At 32.8% G+C, this 21,595-nt stretch overlaps 1 long non-coding RNA gene across 2 annotated transcripts; it reads right to left on the bottom strand.

Moving 5' to 3' along the window:
• Positions 1 to 282: 282 nt before the first annotated feature.
• On the bottom strand, positions 283 to 21,373 carry LOC149895100 (uncharacterized). 2 transcript variants are annotated; one of them, XR_016458530.1, is made up of 4 exons: positions 21,358 to 21,373; positions 20,986 to 21,090; positions 1,086 to 1,936; positions 283 to 687 (listed from the first exon to the last, which is right to left on the bottom strand). It is a non-coding gene; the product is annotated as an uncharacterized LOC149895100 (long non-coding RNA). The 2 variants fall into 2 exon arrangements; XR_016458529.1 differs by having other exon boundaries at positions 283 to 683.
• Between the last annotated feature and the right edge of the window lie 222 nt (positions 21,374 to 21,595).

Raw genomic sequence — 21,595 nt, 5'->3', positions numbered from 1 at the left:
ATCTGTCGGTTTGCAATGATTAATTTGTTAAGTTCTTCATACACTGTTTATTGAATCGAACATGTGAATAATGATTTTAGTAGTTCATTTCTATGTGTTTCTATGGCAAGTACTAAACATTGTCTTGTGTAGTAGATGATAGGCAATTTATCTAATCAAAACTTTAATTATTTCAATAATAAAACAGCTATCTTCATAGATTATTTACATATTATATCAAAATTTAGTTTCATAAAATCAATAATAATAATTATTTTTGAATTGCGAATAAAACAACAATAATTGAAACTAAAATGGTTTTATTAACATAACTATATTATTCAACTAATGGTAACAGTAATACATTTTTTCATACAACTTAAATAAAATCTATACATAAAAAAAAACGTAGGAAAATACACTTGAATATTTTTTGGGTGCGATTTACAAAATAATAATCGAAGCAAAAAATATGCTACCCCGGGCTAGACGTAAACAGTAGTGCATGGATAAACTTAAAATTTTGAATAAATATTATAAAAACAGGTCGGATCAACATATTAAAGGCTAAACATATAATATAACATCTTGCTAAGACCAATAGGAGCGTAACAATGCGGATAAAGCCACGGAGCACGATGGTGGTCTGTTTCGTGCTTTCACGTGTTTCTTCTTAGTGACGCTGCTTTGAGCACCTGGCGCGTCTGGCTGAAATTGTTTAAAATATGAATACATATTTTTGTTATCCTTTTTCACATGCATGAGTATGAGTATCAATCAAAAATCAAGAATAGTCCATAATAAAGATTAGATTGAAATTCAATTTATGAATAGATATATATATGAATTCTTGAAAGTCACAACTTTGGTTTTTAACAGCGATGTTTATTATAAAACTTATTGTTTGTGACGTGAGTTTTATAGTTAGAAATTAAAGATTTTAATGTATTTTACAACAAATATAGTTAATAGTATAAATTTATAAAAAAATATATTTTGTTCTAATAGTAACAGAGGTTGCATTGAGGAAACTATTTTTGATCAATACTTTATGTAGTTTGATCGTTTCATAAACAAAAATTAGGCCAAAAATATAATTAACATACTTAACTGGTGATTCCATTTTGTACTGATACAAAGCCTGTTTTATATATGTACAATATTTTGACTTCAATTATTCCTTTTATTGGTTGTGTCATTCCTCCTCCTGATGAAACTGTCTTTATGTTATAGAGTAATTTATGGCATTTCTGAAAAAAAAATCCACATTTAATGAAAACCTTCAATTTGTCAAAACTAAATCAAATAATTGGGACCACCACATTGCAGGCAGCTTTCAAATAAAAAAAAGAATTCTCAAAATCGGTTTTCTCAGTGAAAAATTATGATGTAACAACGCGAAAAAGAGAATAAGTCCAATTTCGAAGTCGATTAAAATGTAAATTTAATCATGATGTGTTATTTATTACATTTATGCAGTTTAAATGTTTCACAAACAGGAATTAGGTCAATAAATATATTATGTACTTAACTTGATATTTTTTCTCATCAAAACTTTATATGTAATGTAAAATATTTTGCCCTCAAGTCCTTTTATTGGTAAAATAAGTAGTATCTTTCTTCCTATGGATGAAACTGGTCTTTTATATTTTCCTATTTCTACTGGGAATCAATTGTGGCGTTTCTGAAAAAAAAAACATTTATAAAATATTTGATTATCCTCATTTTTTATCACTGGCAATAATTTTAAACGTTTTAATACACTTTTTTTTAAATTTATTGAGAGTTTTGCATCCATACTTTTGTTATCTAAACTTAATCAAGATATTATGTTTTTTTAATGCTCCTTTTTAGACAAACAGGGAATTATGCCAAACAAATATAATATACTTAACTTGTGATTTAATGTTGTCATATTAAACCTATTATTTTGTGTTGTTTGTCCGTCTTCTGCGATCTGGAAAATATGAAATATATAAGTTGTATCATAAATTTAGAAAGATAATAAGAAGATTATAAAAGATAATATAAACCTATGACAAATATCCGCAAAAAGGAACACTGTTTTCAATTTTTTTGACTGGCAGCGAGGTGTTTCACATCATACTGAGCAAATTATATCTGAAACTTTCTGTATTAATGCAAAACTACCACCTCCTCCTTTATCCAGGCTTGGGACTGGCTGCGATGAGGTAGAATAAAATAATCTCATAAAATTTATTCTATTCACCCTCAAACACAGGCGGAGTTACCTAACTACCGTCTAAATACTCGATATACACTAATTACTACTATTATACTTAACTATAAAAGAAATAAAAATTGTAAAGTGTGTATATGATTGACACGTGTTTAAGTAAAGCGTTATGCGTGTAATAAAATAAAATTAAATAAATATAACCATGATTCTATCAAAAATACATACTTAGGTATACACGTAAATAAAATGTATGAATAAAATATCTACATTCTACATCAATAATTTACACGATCTAAATTAATTTACTCTAGTTTACTCTAGTCTATATACCTATAAACTAAACTTAATTGATTTTATGTACACAAAAATATAGTTTGTGTTGTGCATGTAAGTTTATGTTAAAAAACAAAATTGATTGATCTACATAGAAAATTGAAGCATAGCGAGACAAAATATTTAAATATTACTGTAAAATGCGCTCAGCGAATGTAAAAGTACGATATTAGAAGTAATGATGTAGCGCGTTGTACTGTAAATATACGTCGGACGTGATGCAATTTATAAAAATGAAATGATAGCCCTTCGAATATAGAATAACGATGGATCATGAAAGACGATAGCGGGCGCTTTTAGTCCAACGGAAGGAATGGATCCGCGGACGGTACCGGGTCGGTGTCGGGCGGAGCTGCGCGCGAGCGGCCTCGCTCGGCGGCGAGACGTGGCCGGGCCGGCGCGCGCCGCGGCGGGCGCAGGAGCGGCTCTGTCGCAGAGGTGAGTGCGGTGCCCTAAGTCGCTTTGCATTGGCGCTGCGGCGCGCCTGCAGTGATGGCGGTGGCTAGATGTAGACAGTGTCGAAACAATAGAATATTACGATTGATAATGCGGGGCGTTTCTCTCAAGTTATATGTATTAATATTTATATTACATCTCATATTATAATATGTCATAATTGTGCTAACCTAACCAAAATATTTGCGTATTTGAAAAAAAAAAATGGACAGATCACGGATACACAAAATAAAAACAATTTTATGTTCCTATAAATAATTGTTATTTATTTTAAGTATCAAATTTGATAAATGTTTTTATTTTTTTATTTTTATTAAGAATTTCCAACAAAGAAAACATAATTTATAAACTCTTAATAGTTAATACTAAAATAGCTTATCGTATAATAACAATATATGTTTCTTTACTTATAGGAAATTACAACAATCGTATATTTAAACGGATAACAATATCATGTTAGTTTAATGAAAAAATGAAATACAATTTCTGATGCAGGAAATACAAACAAACAAATAATAATTTACCAAAGTAGATCCAAAACAAATTTGCAATAATATCGTTTTTACTAATATTACTAATTACTAATTAAAAAACTAATGCTGACTACTATTATTTGTAAATAGTATGGTGCTTATCGACATGTTTCATTGAAATGTTTATTAAGAATACGCTTGAATACCGCAAGTGAATTGTGAAATATATCAATTTCACGCGACTTTGCTGCAACAACGTTGTACTCATGGGTAAGTCTAACTATTGGGGAATGCTTTCATAAGTTTGTTCGAAATGGAGGAGTTCTGAGTATAGCGCAGGGATATCGAGGGATCCTGGCGGGGACATTAATACATATTCTGCCCAATAATTCAGAAGAATCAATACAATTATTAATTATTTTATATAACAAAAATATATCTAACATTGTACGTCGAGATTTTAAGCTCAACATCTTGAAGTTATTGAGTCTGTCCAGATAACTTGTGCAGGTTTTACCAATTCCAGTTCTGAATGCTAGACAACGGACCAGTAATTTTTGTAAACGCTCGATCCGAATTATATGCGTTTGATAAGATGGGTTCCAGACTGTACAACAATACTCCAGACGACTACGAACGAAGTTGTTGTAAAGTACAAGCGCTGTTTTAGGATCCTTGAATTCTTTGGAGCACCATAGGATGAAGCCAAGCGATCGATATGATGCAGCCAATATGTTGTAGTAGTGAGATGTAAAACGTAATTGTTGAGTGAATGTTATCACTATCATGTAAACAAAATTTAAATGGACATGTTTATTAATATTATTTTATTAATATACCGTGAAATATTCACAAAACGAAAGATGTCGTTTACTTTAAAAGTCAAAGCAGTATCATGAAAGGTCGGGAACCTTCAGATGCTGGGAAATGTTACCCAGGCATTTTTTTTTCTCTTTTTCATATAAATCGCATTTTACTTTTCCAAAAAGCTGGTACATCTCAGTAAAATGAGCATTCTTTCGATTTCTTTTGCTGCAAAGATTTCGTAGTGGGATTATGTTGTAGGCAATAAAAAGACAAAAAAAGCAAAACAGAATATTGTTCATTGACTATTAAATAAAAATAATCATACTTTTACATTTAAGTTGTGCTTTAAATTCAGTGATTTAACTTTATTTATGGTTATTTCCGAGATACCAAATTAGGCTTATTTTTCCGAAATTAACCGAATAGAAATAATATTTATTAACTATCAAATTATGTGGTAATATAAAATGTGCTAACCCTAAGCTTCTTTTGATGCTGAGCAATGTTGTAAAATATAGATCGCTACATTATTAGGTAATTTTGCCCATCATTGTAACTTTTGTTTAAAACAACCTTCAGTGGTAGTTATAATATTTCAAACGTTATTTAATGACATATTATGAGTAAAAGAAGCCTGTGTTTTCGCCATCATGCACAAACTATCAACTTGAATTTTCACCATTTTTTTTTCCCGCGAAATGACACATGATATTCAATGAGTTACAACAAGTCGCTGATTTAAATTAGCGACACACACAATAGGCAGTGTTGACAGACAAATTAACCAACTATTTTACACCAAATACTTTGAATGTTGCCAAAGTATGAAGGTATTTTTGCAATTTAAAAATTGACTTATGAATTGATCTTCGGGCAAAGATATCCTTGGTAAAAAAATCACAATAAGACACTATGCATTTTCGAAGTAATTATGATATTGATTAATTGTTTTTGATAATGTAGTTTTTTTTTTGCGTTGGAAAATATTCAAGAATATGGTTATCATACTAACAAAAGATGTTTTCAACTCTTAGAGTATTTCATACATTTTACATTGTCTTAATAAAATATTGTAAATAACAAAAACTTATAGGTGATACGTAAACATAAATGTTCTACTTATGTATCTAATAAAAACTAAAATTATATTTTATAGATATATTATATGCATGTGAAAAAAGCAATTGATTGTACTTAGTTAGTATAACAATTCTTCAGTTCTCGATAGGTTTGGAGTTTGTACGATAACCGTACTTACTACATAGTCACTTTAATTATTTTAAGCAAGCAAGCAATGAAATGTTTCAATTTACAAAATAAATAACCAGTCGACCAGCTGTATTCCAACATTAGGTACATTAAGATAAAATGTATTTTACATAATGATAGTATGTACTTTATATACAATGAGTTCTTAATATTACAGGTTAACGTTGACTTTTTTTTAAATTACACATAGTATAAACTATAACGTATTAAGAAGAATTTAGAGAAGATATAAAGAAGAGAAAGAAGAATAGGCACAGTGGTGTAATTAAATAACACGAAACGAAAAGGGCGAGTTACATAAGAAGGTATAGCGAAAAAATAGAAGAGTTGCCTGATACTTTAATTCAATAAAGTTTCTCTCGAAGAAGAGAAGGCAGAGTAAAAGTAAGGAAGAAAGTTTTTATTTTTGCAATACGAATTACAATATTATAACTTTAATTTATTTTAAAATAACTGTTGACAACGTAACGTGTATGTAAATATTTTTTTTTTTCATAAGTACATAATAATCGACAACCAACATTTGTTTTAAACTTTAGTTCCATTTAAAACGAGATGAAAGAATAAATTTATACGAATACATTTTTTTATAATAAATTATAAAATAAATCTTGATCTTGCTTGATTGAGGTGATTCAAAATACTGGAATTACTAAATAAACGCTATTCACATATATATCGAACTATTCCACCATACTTCAATACTGAATACAGTCAAGTATTTTTATGTAGGTAAATTAAAATTCATTAACTCCACTCGCTTGCAGGATCCGTGCGATCAACCCCACCGGGTGAGACCCTTTTGGGAAGCCCAGCGAGTGCGATCAGCAACCGGATAGAATTCATGTTCTTGTTTGGATGTCGTTTCAGAAAATATTATCATACAAATCAATCATAAAAGCATAGCCTTCAGTGTTGTATTTGATGTCGTTAATATTAGGATTTTAGTTTCATGTTCGTTCGGTTATAATTTGCACTTCAGTTTAGTTCCAAAACTTTGTGACCTCACATACGACGGCAACTGGATCATAATGCCATTTTTTTTAATTACATATATTATATTTACCGTGAACTTTCACTGTGATAGTCAATTTTCTTTGGCTTTTATCAAGGATTTTGTCCACTTACGACGTTTCCTTTGGTGAACAGAAAATTTCTTTTGTCAGCTTCGAGACATTTTTGGAGTGAGAAAAAGTCATCATGTCACTCATGTTTGTTTGGCTATTGCGTCTGACCAATGTTTTCATTGCTTTCTATAATAGTAAAATGGCTATGACTGTTTATTATAATAGTAAAATGGCTATTTTAATTAGATAACGTATGTAATTCCAGTATTTGTTTCTTGTTTCGTTGATGCGGCAAATATATTCTTGATGTTCTATCATTATTATTTTTTCGTTTTTTTTTTTTGTTATTTTTTTTTTTGTTCTTTTTAGTGTTTTTTTTTTGTCTTTTTTTGTATATTTCTTTTTTTCTGATATTTTTTTTTTGTTTTTGTTTTTTTTTGTATATTTCTTTTTTCTGATATTTTTTTGGTAGCTATTAAACAATTTGCCGTTTTAAATAGAATAATTAAAAATACATTTTAATTTATGAAAATTAAAGGCATACGAAATAATCTAAGAAGTAAAAATTCCACCCTTTATATTATTTACGTTAGTAAACAACGCTTGAATTTATTCGATGTGATGAATAACCATATTCTTGTTACAATATTTTTTACATAAAATACTCGTAAATGCATATGCATGCTTTGCGCAGGTGTGATTATTATAATATATAATCTGTAATCAAAGTTTCAATTTATGAGGATTCGGGTATAATTTACAATTTAAGTACTGAAAATGTTGTATATTATTATACCCAATCATAAGCTTTGCTTTGAATAGAAAAGAGGAGACAAGATGTACCTCTTATGTTTTATGGTGCTGAGTTTATATTTCGATACTTATAATAAAATAATGTTGATGATTGTTCCTTTATCTCCTCAAGAAGCATAGGGCTTCAGTATATAGTTCATTCAGTAGATAAATAATAAATTAATACTAATAAAATATTCATAGATAAATTAATATAGTGGTTGGGTACTGAAAATGTGATGATTGGCGTACAGGGGGTCATCAGCTTTGCTTTGAACAACACTTCAAGCAAAGAGAGACAAGATGTGCAACCAATGCTTTATGGTATCGAGTGTATTTTGATAAATAATAAATTAATACTAAAAAAATATTCATAGGTAAATTAATATAGTGGTTGGGTACTGAAAATGTGATGATTGGCGTACAATGGGTCATCAGCTTTGCTTTGAAGAACACTTCAAGCAAAGAGAGACGAGATGTGCTACCAATGCTTTATGGCATCGAGTTTGTATTTTGATAAATAATAATACGAATAAAATATTCATAGATAAATTAATAAAGTGATTGGGTACTGAAAATGTGATGATTGGCGTACAATGGGTCATCAGCTTTGCTTTGAAGAACACTTCAAGCAAAGAGAGACAAGATGTGCTACCAATGCTTTATGGTATCGAGTGTATTTTGATAAATAATAAATTAATACTAAAAAAATATTCATAGGTAAATTAATATAGTGGTTGGGTACTGAAAATGTGATGATTGGCGTACAATGGGTCATCAGCTTTGCTTTGAAGAACACTTCAAGCAAAGAGAGACGAGATGTGCTACCAATGCTTTATGGCATCGAGTTTGTATTTTGATAAATAATAATACGAATAAAATATTCATAGATAAATTAATAAAGTGATTGGGTACTGAAAATGTGATGATTGGCGTACAATGGGTCATCAGCTTTGCTTTGAAGAACACTTCAAGCAAAGAGAGACAAGATGTGCTACCAATGCTTTATGGTATCGAGTGTATTTTGATAAATAATAAATTAATACTAAAAAAATATTCATAGGTAAATTAATATAGTGGTTGGGTACTGAAAATGTGATGATTGGCGTACAATGGGTCATCAGCTTTGCTTTGAAGAACACTTCAAGCAAAGAGAGACAAGATGTGCTACCAATGCTTAATGGTATCGAGTTTGTATTTTGATAAATAATAAATTAATACTATAAAAAAATATTCATAGGTAAATTAATATAGTGGTTGGGTACTGAAAATGTGATGATTGGCGTACAATGGGTCATCAGCTTTGCTTTGAAGAACACTTCAAGCAAAGAGAGACGAGATGTGATACCAATGCTTTATGGTATCGAGTTTGTATTTTGATAAATAATAAATTAATACTAAAAAAATATTCATAGGTAAATTAATATAGTGGTTGGGTACTGAAAATGTGATGATTGGCGTACAATGGGTCATCAGCTTTGCTTTGAAGAACACTTCAAGCAAAGAGAGACGAGATGTGCTACCAATGCTTTATGGCATCGAGTTTTATTTTGATAAATAATAAATTAATACTAAAAAAATATTCATAGGTAAATTAATATAGTGGTTGGGTACTGAAAATGTGATGATTGGCGTACAATGGGTCATCAGCTTTGCTTTGAAGAACACTTCAAGCAAAGAGAGACGAGATGTGCTACCAATGCTTTATGGCATCGAGTTTGTATTTTGATAAATAATAATACGAATAAAATATTCATAGATAAATTAATAAAGTGATTGGGTACTGAAAATGTGATGATTGGCGTACAATGGGTCATCAGCTTTGCTTTGAAGAACACTTCATGCAAATTTTTAAATTGTTAAAATACCTTCATACTTTGGCAACATTCAAAGTATTTGGTGTAAAATAGTTGGTTAATTTGTCTGTCAACACTGCCTATTGTGTGTGTCGCTAATTTAAATCAGCAACTTGTTGTAACTCATTGAATATCATGTGTCATTTCGCGGGAAAAAAAAAATGGTGAAAATTCAAGTTGATAGTTTGTGCATGATGGCGAAAACACAGGTTTCTTTTACTCATAATATGTCATTAAATAACGTTTGAAATATTATAACTACCACTGAAGGTTGTTTTAAACAAAAGTTACAATGATGGGCAAAATTACCTAATAATGTAGCGATCTATATTTTACAACATTGCTCAGCATCAAAAGAAGCTTAGGGTTAGCACATTTTATATTACCACATAATTTGATAGTTAATAAATATTATTTCTATTCGGTTAATTTCGGAAAAATAAGCCTAATTTGGTATCTCGGAAATAACCATAAATAAAGTTAAATCACTGAATTTAAAGCACAACTTAAATGTAAAAGTATGATTATTTTTATTTAATAGTCAATGAACAATATTCTGTTTTGCTTTTTTTGTCTTTTTATTGCCTACAACATAATCCCACTACGAAATCTTTGCAGCAAAAGAAATCGAAAGAATGCTCATTTTACTGAGATGTACCAGCTTTTTGGAAAAGTAAAATGCGATTTATATGAAAAGGAAAAAAAAATGCCTGGGTAACATTTCCCAGCATCTGAAGGTTCCCGACCTTTCATGATACTGCTTTGACTTTTAAAGTAAACGACATCTTTCGTTTTGTGAATATTTCTCGGTATATTAATAAAATAATATTAATAATCATATGCATTTAAATTTTGTTTACATGATAGTGATAACATTCACTCAACATTTATCAAATTTGATACTTAGAATAAATAACAATTATTTATAGGAACATAAAATTGTTTTTATTTTGTGTATCCGTGATCTGTCCATTTTTTTTCAAATACGCAAATATTTTGGTTAGGTTAGCACAATTATGACATATTATATGAGATGTAATATAATAAATATTAATACATACAACTTGAGAGAAACGCCCCGCATTATCAATCGTAATATTCTATTGTTTCGACACTGTCTACATCTAGTCACCGCCATCACTGCAGGCGCGACGCAGCGCCAATGCAAAGCGACTTAGGGCACCGCACTCACCTCTGCGACAGAGTCGCTCCTGCGCCTCCCACGGCCGGCCGCCAGCTCCGGAACTCACGACCTACCGCCTTGCAGAGGACTCTCGACACGCATTTCCACCTGTCACCGAGCCGATAAGGTCCATTCAAATCCATTTAAATTCCTATGAACCAAGCAGCTGCTATGACTTTACATATCCATTATAACATTATTATATATAAGAAAAGTTCAGTCAATTTTATAAATTACTGTCACCGCCACTGACATATAAATACTCGACAATGCGCATACAACCTTAAAACCAATAACAAACTTATACATTCGCTCTCGCATTTTACTTTAATACAAATAATTTGTTACACAGTGTTTCAACTTTAACGTAGAATCAATTCGTTTTTTAATGTTAGCGTCGTGATGATAAGAGTTCATAAAAAAATACGCACAATGTAAACGTTGGCAACATGATTTGATTTTAATAATTGATTTCTGATATAGAACGGAGGTGAACAATTTCATTCCAGGAAGCCGAGTGTGTAATGCTTGCAAGTGTAACTCGTCAATCTACCAAGCAAAGTGAATAGTGTAATGCATGGTGGGAAATCCCTAAAGTAACTGTGGAATGACGACGTTATTTACGTAAGGTTTACCGTTAATTAATTTTTCCCTATGTACAAGAAGCATTAAATCGTTCCTATCCCGTACGCGACCTAATGCCACGTACAACTGTCCGTGACTAAATACGTCCGATCTTAAATCTATGCCGACCCTATTAATAGTTTGACCTTGACTCTTATGAATGGTCATTGCATAACACACCTGAAGGGGAAATTGCAATCGACACATTTCTATTGGACTATTATGATCAATGGGGGCTTTAAACATGATTCGCGGTATAAAAAACAATTCGGCTATTCCCGGTTTGCGAACTGTTATTAATCGAGGTGAAGTCGCTACGATTATAACTTTTGTACCATTAACTAAATGATCTGAAAAACTAAGGTTACGAATTATTATACAAATACATCCTACTTTTAAAGTGAGATCGTGTTCTGGTATACCTTTAGGGTGCATACTATTCAACACGTCTACGCCTAAATACAATTCGTCAGTGTCATCCGTAGCCGTTTTATCTACTGAATAGAAATGTAAAAGGTCGCCTGGCAAACGGTCTAATACAGTCCTATTTATTTCTCTAATATTTGAATTGTGAGTGGAAAGAATGGCCCTACCTATACAAACTTCTGGCTCGTTTTCTAAAAGGAAATCCGAAAAAACAAAATTAATTAACTCATTTAAATCAGTAGTAAATGATAAAAGTGAAAGGTCTATTAAATTTTGACAAGATCTACCGACCTTTACCGAATGTAAAGGCAAATTATTTGAACCTATTTGAAGCAAAAAATCGGAAAAAACACTGTCTTCACTACACCTCTGAGGTGTAGTTAGTGAAAACGTCTTTAAACTCTGCCATAAGGGCGATGATTTTACTGACGCATTAAATATATCTGAATGACACTTGGCGTTGGTAACTACGGGTGGAATCTGACGAAAATCTCCAGCAAAAATGATAACCTTTCCCCCAAAACTTTTATTAGACTTTGTCAAGTCTTGCAAAGACCTATCTAACAAATGAATGAGGTACTTGTGTACCATCGGCGCTTCGTCGTAAATAATTAAATCGGAGTGTAGTATGAGTTCAGCTCTCTGGGTTCCGTTTGTTACATACCAATAGCCTAAATCGTCAATAGCGCTTAACGGATACTTAAACATACTGTGCGCAGTCATACCGCCGTCATAGTTCTGCGCGGCAATACCTGAACTCGCTGTGCATAAAACTACACCGTTGAGTACGCCCCTCACGTACGCTGCTATCGTATTTAATAGCAACGTTTTACCAGTGCCTGCCGGACCGTCTATATAAATAGCACTTTCGTTACTATTGCGAAAACCGTGATCAGTGAGCAAATTTTGCACATATTCGAACACTTGCCGCTGGTCATGAGACAGCTTGGGCGTCCAAACATCCACAAATTCGCGTAACCCGTCTGCATCGTGTAGAGCCTTCTCACGACCTAGTTCGGTGGTGTCATCGTGCGCGTCAGGCAAACCTTGCTCTAACAAACACGAACCATGTTTTCGCAATAGACGGTCAATTTGAACCAAGGCCTGGGTGTACGCTCTATCCGGATCGTTATTTACGCGGTTAAGTATATCTTCAGCTAGCTCATTTTTAAATTTTTCCCACAGTGTCGCTACTGCTACCCCGTTAACAGCCAATAATACGAAAAAGTTACGCAGGCGTGGTCCGGTCAAAAAACATGAAGCTTCCTGCATAGCTATCTCGTATTCGGCTTCATCGTTGGCGATACCAACGGCTTTAGCGGCCTCCTGGAATGTGTTACAATTTGGACCACCCAAGTTATAAAGATCCCTGTAACTACGGCAGGGGTGTAAAGCTAACAGTAATCTTAAATAAAATTGTTCACCTCTGTTGGGCGCGACCCAAAATAAACGCGTCACTATTTCTCCCCTCTGTCTTTTCGTCAAAAATTTGCCGTTGGTCATATTATAAATGGTTGTATTTTTTGTTGAGGGGCGGCTGGAATGAACGATATACCTCTCGTAAAAATCTAAATATGTTAAACTATCGAATTCTTCACCGAGGGGACGATTAAAATACGTGATGAGATCCGAATTTGAATTTTGAACAGCACGCGATTCATTTCCCGCCTTAAAAAAAATAGACTGATGATTTTCTAAATGAACATCTAACATCTTTACAGTGGGCTCACGTCCCGTAACGTCAAACTCAAAAACTCTCCAAGCAGCCTCACCAGAACCGATGTATCGTTTTGTGACGTACTGTTCTATTTCGTTATTTTTTAGTTCTTCCGGAACAATGGCGACTCGAGCCTCGTCTGGACCTTTAGTCATATATTTAAAGAGATATTTAATGACTGTTCGAGTGGACACTGATTCTAAATTTAAATGGCAATCATATCTAAGAAGAAGTGCAGCGTTGTATGGTACTATCCACAAATCACTAATTTCTACATCCCTCCCTCTGTATTTAATGGTGGCTGTATTCTTACTATTACGCTTTAAGTTAATAAACCCTTTATCATTACAATATGTGACCTCTGTCTCTGGTTTTGGGAAATAGCTTGTACATTTTTTTTTTTCACTATCCCAACATTTTAAATCTGTCCTATGCGGCGGACCGCATGGACCATGTACCATGTAATCTAAAACAGCTTTTCTTAATTTTCCATCAACTTCTGAAGCGTCAGGAATATCTGCTCTAATAAATTTATCCACATCAGTACCGTGAACGGGGCCACCACCCTCGACTGCAAAACAGATATGAGCGTGTGGTAATCCCCGTTTTTGGAACTCTATTACATATAAAATATAAACAATTTTACCAAACCAAACCCCTGTGCGAAGATCCCTCAAAAGTTGTTGTAATTTAATGTTAAAAACTCTAGCACAAATTGAAGGCGTATTATGATGACCTGTTGTTGAATTTTGTATTTCAGGCCATTTGGGATTGCAAGTTAAAGTTAAAAGAAAAGATGGCAATCCTAATCTGTTAACTACTGCCATAGCATCCATATACTTTTGCTTCATATATCTAGGCCCCCCCGTGTAACTACTTGGCAAATAAACTCTACCAGGCACAACCCCACCCTCCCCTCGAATAGTCTCATCTACACTGATCTGCTGTAAAACTGACTCTACTTCTCTTAATGGAGCGGAACGGAGAGCATTATCCGTGTTACCTTTTTGGATGTTGTACAGGTAACGAAGTCTTTCTTCTAAAATCCTACATTGCATATCAACTAACCACTCTTCGGACAAACGATTAAAATCGTTGAAACGGGATTCGCTCAGAAGGAGACATCTAACATATTTGTTTTGGGTTAGTTTTGCTCCATTATTGTCCGTTTTGTTAGGAAACCATCCAGGGTTACCGTGCGGATACAATAATGGATATTGAAAAGTTTCATATAAGGGGTGCATTATATCTACTGTGTGAGGCTTTTTGTCACCAATTTTCCAGATTGCAATGGCGCGCGGTATGTAGCGCTCCTGCTCATTGCTTATAATGGCAGCAATCTCGTTGCCCAACGGCATATCACCGAGAATGTTACCATGTGTGCGTCGTGTGGTGTGCTCAAAAATGAGGTGTGCGTGGTCGGATGGTTCTTGGCTCAGCCGCTTGAAGCACTCTATATAAGGGTTGTGATTATGCAAGAAATTTGTAATCGATCGAATGACAGTTAAATCTAAATTTAAATTTGTAGCGAGGCTCTCTCGCTCACTGTTATCATAGATGTAAAGTCCAGCCGGGTTAGTAGTTTCTGAGTACGCAAGATCGAAAACTCTGTGATAAACCCTCCCTTGAATTTTTAAAAATGATACCCCCGTTGTTGGATGTTGAAATCCGTGTGAAACACCTAACGCACTAAAAGCAAATAAATTATTATAAGCCCTAGGTTTATTCAAAAAAGTTGGAAAGCTATAAAATGGTTCATTTAAAGGCGGGAAATTTTGAACGTTATAAGCGCCAGCCCCACAGCACCACTTGATACGATTCTTTTCCTCAAAGAACAATCTAGCATTACAGTGCCTACATAAAAACGCCTCCCTATCTAACAATGAAATATTCTTAAAACTATACAATTTGACGACAGTTAAGCCGTCGCCACTCTTTGTACCTATTAAATTGTTGGAATCCCGTAATTCCACGTCCAGATTTCGATTTACTTGATTGTACCTATCTACTGCTTGCCTATTAACCTCTGGATTACTCTGACTATACTTTTGAACGGCTTGTCTATTCACTTCTGGATTACTTTGATTATACTTTTGAACGGCTTGCCTATTAACCTCTGGGTTACTTTGACGATACTTTTGAACGGCTTGCCTATTAACTTCTGGATTACTCTGACTATATTTTTGAACGGCTCGCCTATTAACTTCTGGATTACTTTGACTAAACTTTTGACTGGCCTGCCTATGGATCTCAGGATGTTTCTTATTATATTTTGTGACCGCTTTTAGATGAGAATCTGCGTCTATAGATCGCCTACCTGGTCGTCCCCTTTTACGTCCTACTTCTACTGAACTTACTGATGAACTATCCGAATCTACGTTTATATTGTTTTGTTTGTGTGCTTTAGATTTATTATATTTAGCCGGTCTACCGCGTTTCCTACCTACATTACTAACGTCGGGTAATTTTGTGATGCAGACAACGGGTGTGAGTGTTGTTAATTTAGGGTCGCGAATATTTTTAAGTAAAACTTTTGGTTTTAAGGAATTTAATTTAGGGTCATATTTTGGGGGTATACCTTTATTAACTAAAACTATCGGTTTTAAATTAGATAATTTAGGGTCGTCAATATTAACTAATTGGTCGTCTACACTAACTAATTGATTAATAAGATCTACACTATGAAACTGATTTAAAATAATTTTATGAATTTGATATTGACTACCAAACGACGGATTCCAAAACAAAAATTTTGCAAGAGTATCTAAATTGTTGCATTGAAAAAGACGAGCGGCTCCTACAGAATGCGAGTTATGGACGTATTTATTATTTGCGTCTACTTTATGGCTATTAAAGATAAAGTATTTATTATTTGACCTCCAAAACGATATTGTATTATTAGCGCCGGTGAAGAGGTAGCTATGTGTGGAGTCATTGTGTGAAGTGTTAAATATTTTATTTTGCAGGATTAATTTTAATTGTAAAGTGTAAGTGGCTATGTCGCTGTCACATGTGGGAAACAGCCCGTTGTCGATCCAACTATCGTTGTCTGCCATTGGTTTAATTTTAGCCAAATAGGTCCCTACACGTATATCAGAAGGCAATTCTTCTGGGTATAAATGAGGATGATTGTGCGCAACCCCAAGTGGTCTTATTTGAATATATAACATATCACCGAAGTCTAAAATAGTGTCTATATTTTCCTGAGAAAATACGGCTCTATTTAGAATAGAGGAATAAACAGCCGCGCATGTTGCCATCGCGACACATTGTGCGTTGTTACCCTTAAACCGGGAATCGGCTTGATGCGTTGACCCTTTAATAATAATTTGATCGATTAAAGTAATAATACAAATAAAATGATACTTTATCAGGTCAGAAGTAACATAATATTTATATAATGCCGCACAATTTATTTATAATTTGTTAAGCAAATTGAAATGTTCCAAACAAAGAATAATGCATTGTACCTATAATTATAAAATACAAATCCGTATGAAATATGTTAAAGAAAGTATCCCTAGTGAAATCACTACTTCATTTCTAAAATTTCGTAACACAAAAATATTAAGTCGATTAGAGATGGGTTCAGAATGAGATCCAAGATGAAAAAGGAGTCGAAACTACTCTAAAAAAATACTAAGCTCGCTACGAAATACGAATAGAAAATGTGGCGTCATTCTACCTTACCCCGCAATCTATATAAAAAATATTCGCAACGATCTATGTTTCAGTATAATATTATTCTCGTATAATCAAACATATCTAGAATTATTTATCATGTTAATTTTAATCCTATCAAAACTACGTACTTACGTAATATGATGGAATGTTATTATTTTATGGAAATAGTTTACATACTGTTATTGGCAATTATTAATTAATCATGTAGGTATACATATAACTTATATATTTGTAATATCAAATCAAAATTAATCTCATTACCTATCAAGTAAAATTCTAGACTCTAGTAGGTATATGATACAACTTAGTCGTCCTTCCGTCTCCTATGTAATTCTAAAACCTGGTTTATAAATCTCACTTTAATGTTGAAAGTAAGTACCTACCTACATCACTATCACTACATAGTATAAAACAAAGTCGCTTTCTCTGTCCCTATTTCCTTATGTCCCTTTGTATGCTTAAATCTTTGAAACTACGCAACGGATTTTGATGCGGTTTTTTTTAATAGGTAGATGATAAGAGTGATTCAAGAGGAAGGTTTATATGTATTATAACATCCATTAAAATAGTGGAGAAGTACTGTTATTTTTGAGGTTTCTAATATGATGTCACAAATAATTTTTTCAAACGCATTTTTTCCGCTTACATTGCAAACGCAGGCTGAACCCTACGAGTTTTATCAAAATAGTATACTAATTACTAAGTATTGTAAACATTGAAAAGGTCTATAGAAAAGTCCGTGATGGTTATATATAATATGTATATGTCTAACTCTTATGGATAACCCACAATAACTTTTTTCTGTCATTTACTTTTTACGACAAATAATGGTTAATTTTCGAAGCGATTTTAACTAATACAGCATTAATCCTTAACCAATTAAATACCTTGAATACATTGTTCATTTAATATAGATCTATATGGCCCTTTACACCGTATGATTTAAGTGAATATTTTCGAAAATATTACAGATTTAAAAATTGCGGGACATAGCGTTTGCGGCGGTACCGGCCGGCCGCCATTGCACCCGTGCGAAGCCTGGGTCGCTAGTTTTTTTTTTTTCTAATATAATAGTGTAAATTAACTTCGCTACATAATGTGAAGAATGTGAATAATTAATTGAAATTAAACCGAAAATATCAATACTTTATCTATACCCACAGATAAGTTAAAAATAAATAAATATAAAATAAAATACATATATAATATACCTACGTTCAATTACATACAAATTTTCAAAGCGTCTGGACCAATTTTAACTACTCACTGGCAGAAAGCTTTCATTGAAAAGAAAATAGGTAGGTATGTATCCTTATAACATACGTTAAAATACAGAACATTGATATACCTAACATATGTTTGAATGATCAGAGACAATTTCATGATTTATAATAATTAATATTTTTACTATATTTTAAGAATATTTACAATTTTAAATGAATTACCTAATATCTAATTTATTTTTATAATAAATATATCTATCACACAAAATGGCGACGACGCACAGTGGATCCAAATTCAAGTTTCATGGACCTAGGATTCAATATCGGTCTATCGCGCTGATTTTTTTTTTCAAGGCAGATAATTGAACACCGATCAACTTTTTCTTATGGTAAAAATCCCCTAGGCGTATAGTTTTTGAGAAAAAAAATTGTTGAGTTTTTTTTGTATGGAGAAAAATCTTTATTATTTTTTTTCTCGCGTTGCTTTAAATTACGAATGCTTAGATTTATATATTAAGTAAGTCCGGATGCTATAGTATCCAGAAAAAAATAAAATATCTGCATCGACTTGCAGCCCCGCGCAGGAATGATCGATAAAAATTTCAATTTTCCAATGCTCTTTTCTCTTGTATTACCTGCGTTTTGTTGCTCAATACTTGCTTATTCGTACTCCTTACATGACATTAATGAATATTGAGAACATTTCAGCCCACTAAATACGTTAAGTTATATTTTTATATCTTAAAAATTTTCAAAAACAGGCAATTATAAAATAAGTCACAGTACAACGTAACCCGTGCCTAGAAACCAATTAGGTAACGACAACAACCTATCTGGAATGCGGTGTTAGTCCCAGTTAGTTCCGAGTATATAAACAACCTCGTTAGTGCCCAATCGTTAACGATGTACAAGTACATAAACAACCTCGTTAGCTTTAACGAGGTTGTTTATATACTTGGAAAGATTAAGAGATGTTAAAACAGCCAAGGATTTGTCTTCAGGAATGTCTTGCTTCTTTTTAATTAACAAAAATTCTGATACACTTGGTAGTATCAGGGTATTTTTCCAAATGCTCTAAAATTTTCGCAAAAGCTGCTTTGCCGTGAGCTTTTAACTTTTCAGAAAAGCAATAAAAAAGTTCCTCTTCATTTTTTTCACTCATAGTAGAGTCGGATCGTCGTTTTTTTTTTGTTTATTGCTCAAATCTTGGAATGGAACTCTAGATATCTTTTCAGTGGATGTACTTGCTTCAGCAGTGGACGTTGATGGAACTGATTCAACTATAAAAGAAGAAAAGTTGGTCTGAGTTTCTGCATCTACATCCGCACAATCACCAAACAAAACATTTAAGTCCACCGAATCACAAGTAGGCCACTGGATGTCAGATTCCAACCACCTTTTATTGTTTTCCCGAGTCAGAAACGTCTTCAGAGATCGGCTTGACTTAGACCATTTTTTCGTTATAATGTGTATAACTACGAGAAAAATCTTTGTGTTTACTGACTTCTTCAGACAGTTCATATGGGATTTTTGAGATGATAATTTCAAACAAATGGTTGAAATTCTTCAAATCACCAAATTTCCTCATAATCAGGAACATATCCAAATTAGTACTCAAGCCAGCCATTGTATAGTATTCGTAAATGTCGGAAATATAATGGAGCTCAGTTTAATGTGCGGCTTATTTATATAAATTAAGAGTACTCAGGTACTAAGGGCATGCAGGATTAAATGCGACCGAGTACATAAACAACCTCGTTAAAGCTAACGAGGTTGTTTATGTACTTGGACCTCGTTAACGATTGGGCACTAACGAGGTTGTTTATATACTCGGAACTAACTGGGACTAACACCGCATTCCAGATAGGTTGTTGTCGTTACCTAATTGGTTTCTAGGCACGGGTTACGTTGTACTGTGACTTATTTTATAATTGCCTGTTTTTGAAAATTTTTAAGATATAAAAATATGACTTAACGTATTTAGTGGGCTGAAATGTTCTCAATATTCATTAATGTCATGTATGGAGTACGAATAAGCAAGTATTGAGCAACAAAACGCAGGTAATACAAGAGAAAAGAGCATAGGAAAATTGAAATTTTTATCGATCATTCCTGCGCGGGGCTGCAAGTCGATGCAGATATTTTATTTTTTTCTGGATACTATATCATCCGGACTTACTTAATATATGAATCTAAGCATTCGTAATTTAAAGCAACGCGAGAAAAAAAATAATAAAGATTTTTCTCCATACAAAAAAAACTCAACAATTTTTTTTCTCAAAAACTATACGCCTAGGGGATTTTTACCATAAGAAAAAGTTGATCGGTGTTCAATTATCTGTCTTGAAAAAAAAAAATCAGCGCGATAGACCGATATTGAATCCTAGGTCCATGAAACTTGAATTTGGAACCACTGTGCGACGCCGCCCGCGGCGCGTGGCGCGCCCGCTCGGCGCGCGCGTTTATTCGCGATTCCCGCGCATTTCGATTTAGTACAACTTAGTACCACAACAAATACTACGATTTAGTACAACAAATTAGGAAAAAAATATATTACCGACTTATTACCTACTACATTTATACATATTATTATATTTAAAATATTATCTTCTATTCTATTTTATGTTAAAGAAAATGACTTTATTCTGTAACCTATAAGGTACATAGACACACATGACAACAACGGTAATTACGTAGGTATTAAGATGTTAAACATTAGATATCAATTTTATAAAAAAAATCTTTTTTATTAAAAGTAGGTATCAACTTATTCAGAACATTTCAATTTGCACAAAAAAAAGATAAAAGTGATTGATTACCTACCTAACAGAGCCTTATGAAAATATAAGTAGGTATATTAATTGACTTTAAACCTAATAAATTGAATAAAGCTTACCGGTAGCGATGCACGCCATTGCCGGCGCCGCTGCGTTGCCGCCATTGTTGCTAGATGATGCTTGGAACATGTTGAGGCACGAAGTCACGTAGAATCTCGAAGTTACTAAAAACGATAAATGAATATTTAAAAAAACAAAGCATTAAATAACAGACATCACTTGTTTTATTAAACCATTGAAAAAAAAAACAAAAGAATAAATCGTCATGAACTGAAATGAAGTCTTTTTATATTTTATAATTACCTATATTAATATATTTAATTGTTAGTAAGAATAAGAAAAATGTATAAAGACAACAATCAAACTCAAATCATTATTCACTCCAAGTACATTATGAGACCAATAATTAAAATAGATGTAAATGGACTTACCCTGCGAACAGACGAAATGTTAATGGAAGAGAATTGGCGCGGGCGCGGGGCGTTTTATTCTTAATTTCCCACCGGAAGTAGAAATGCAAACATTACGAAAAAAGTGGGAATAGACAATTTCACAGTTTTGTATTTTTTTTTCTTATCTTAATTAAAATATATTTTAATTAATAAGCGATATTTAAAATACGTAATCTAATCTAAAAAATATATTGACGTAACGATAAAATAATTTAGA

This window comes from Colias eurytheme, chromosome 32 (genome assembly GCF_061535395.1).
Source record: "Colias eurytheme isolate Ceu_HAF_F1 chromosome 32, ilColEury1 Martin Lab GWU primary, whole genome shotgun sequence".
Lineage (NCBI taxonomy): Eukaryota > Metazoa > Arthropoda > Insecta > Lepidoptera > Pieridae > Colias > Colias eurytheme.
Note: the sequence above shows the minus strand (reverse complement) of the source record. Positions and strands in the feature narration are given on the sequence as shown.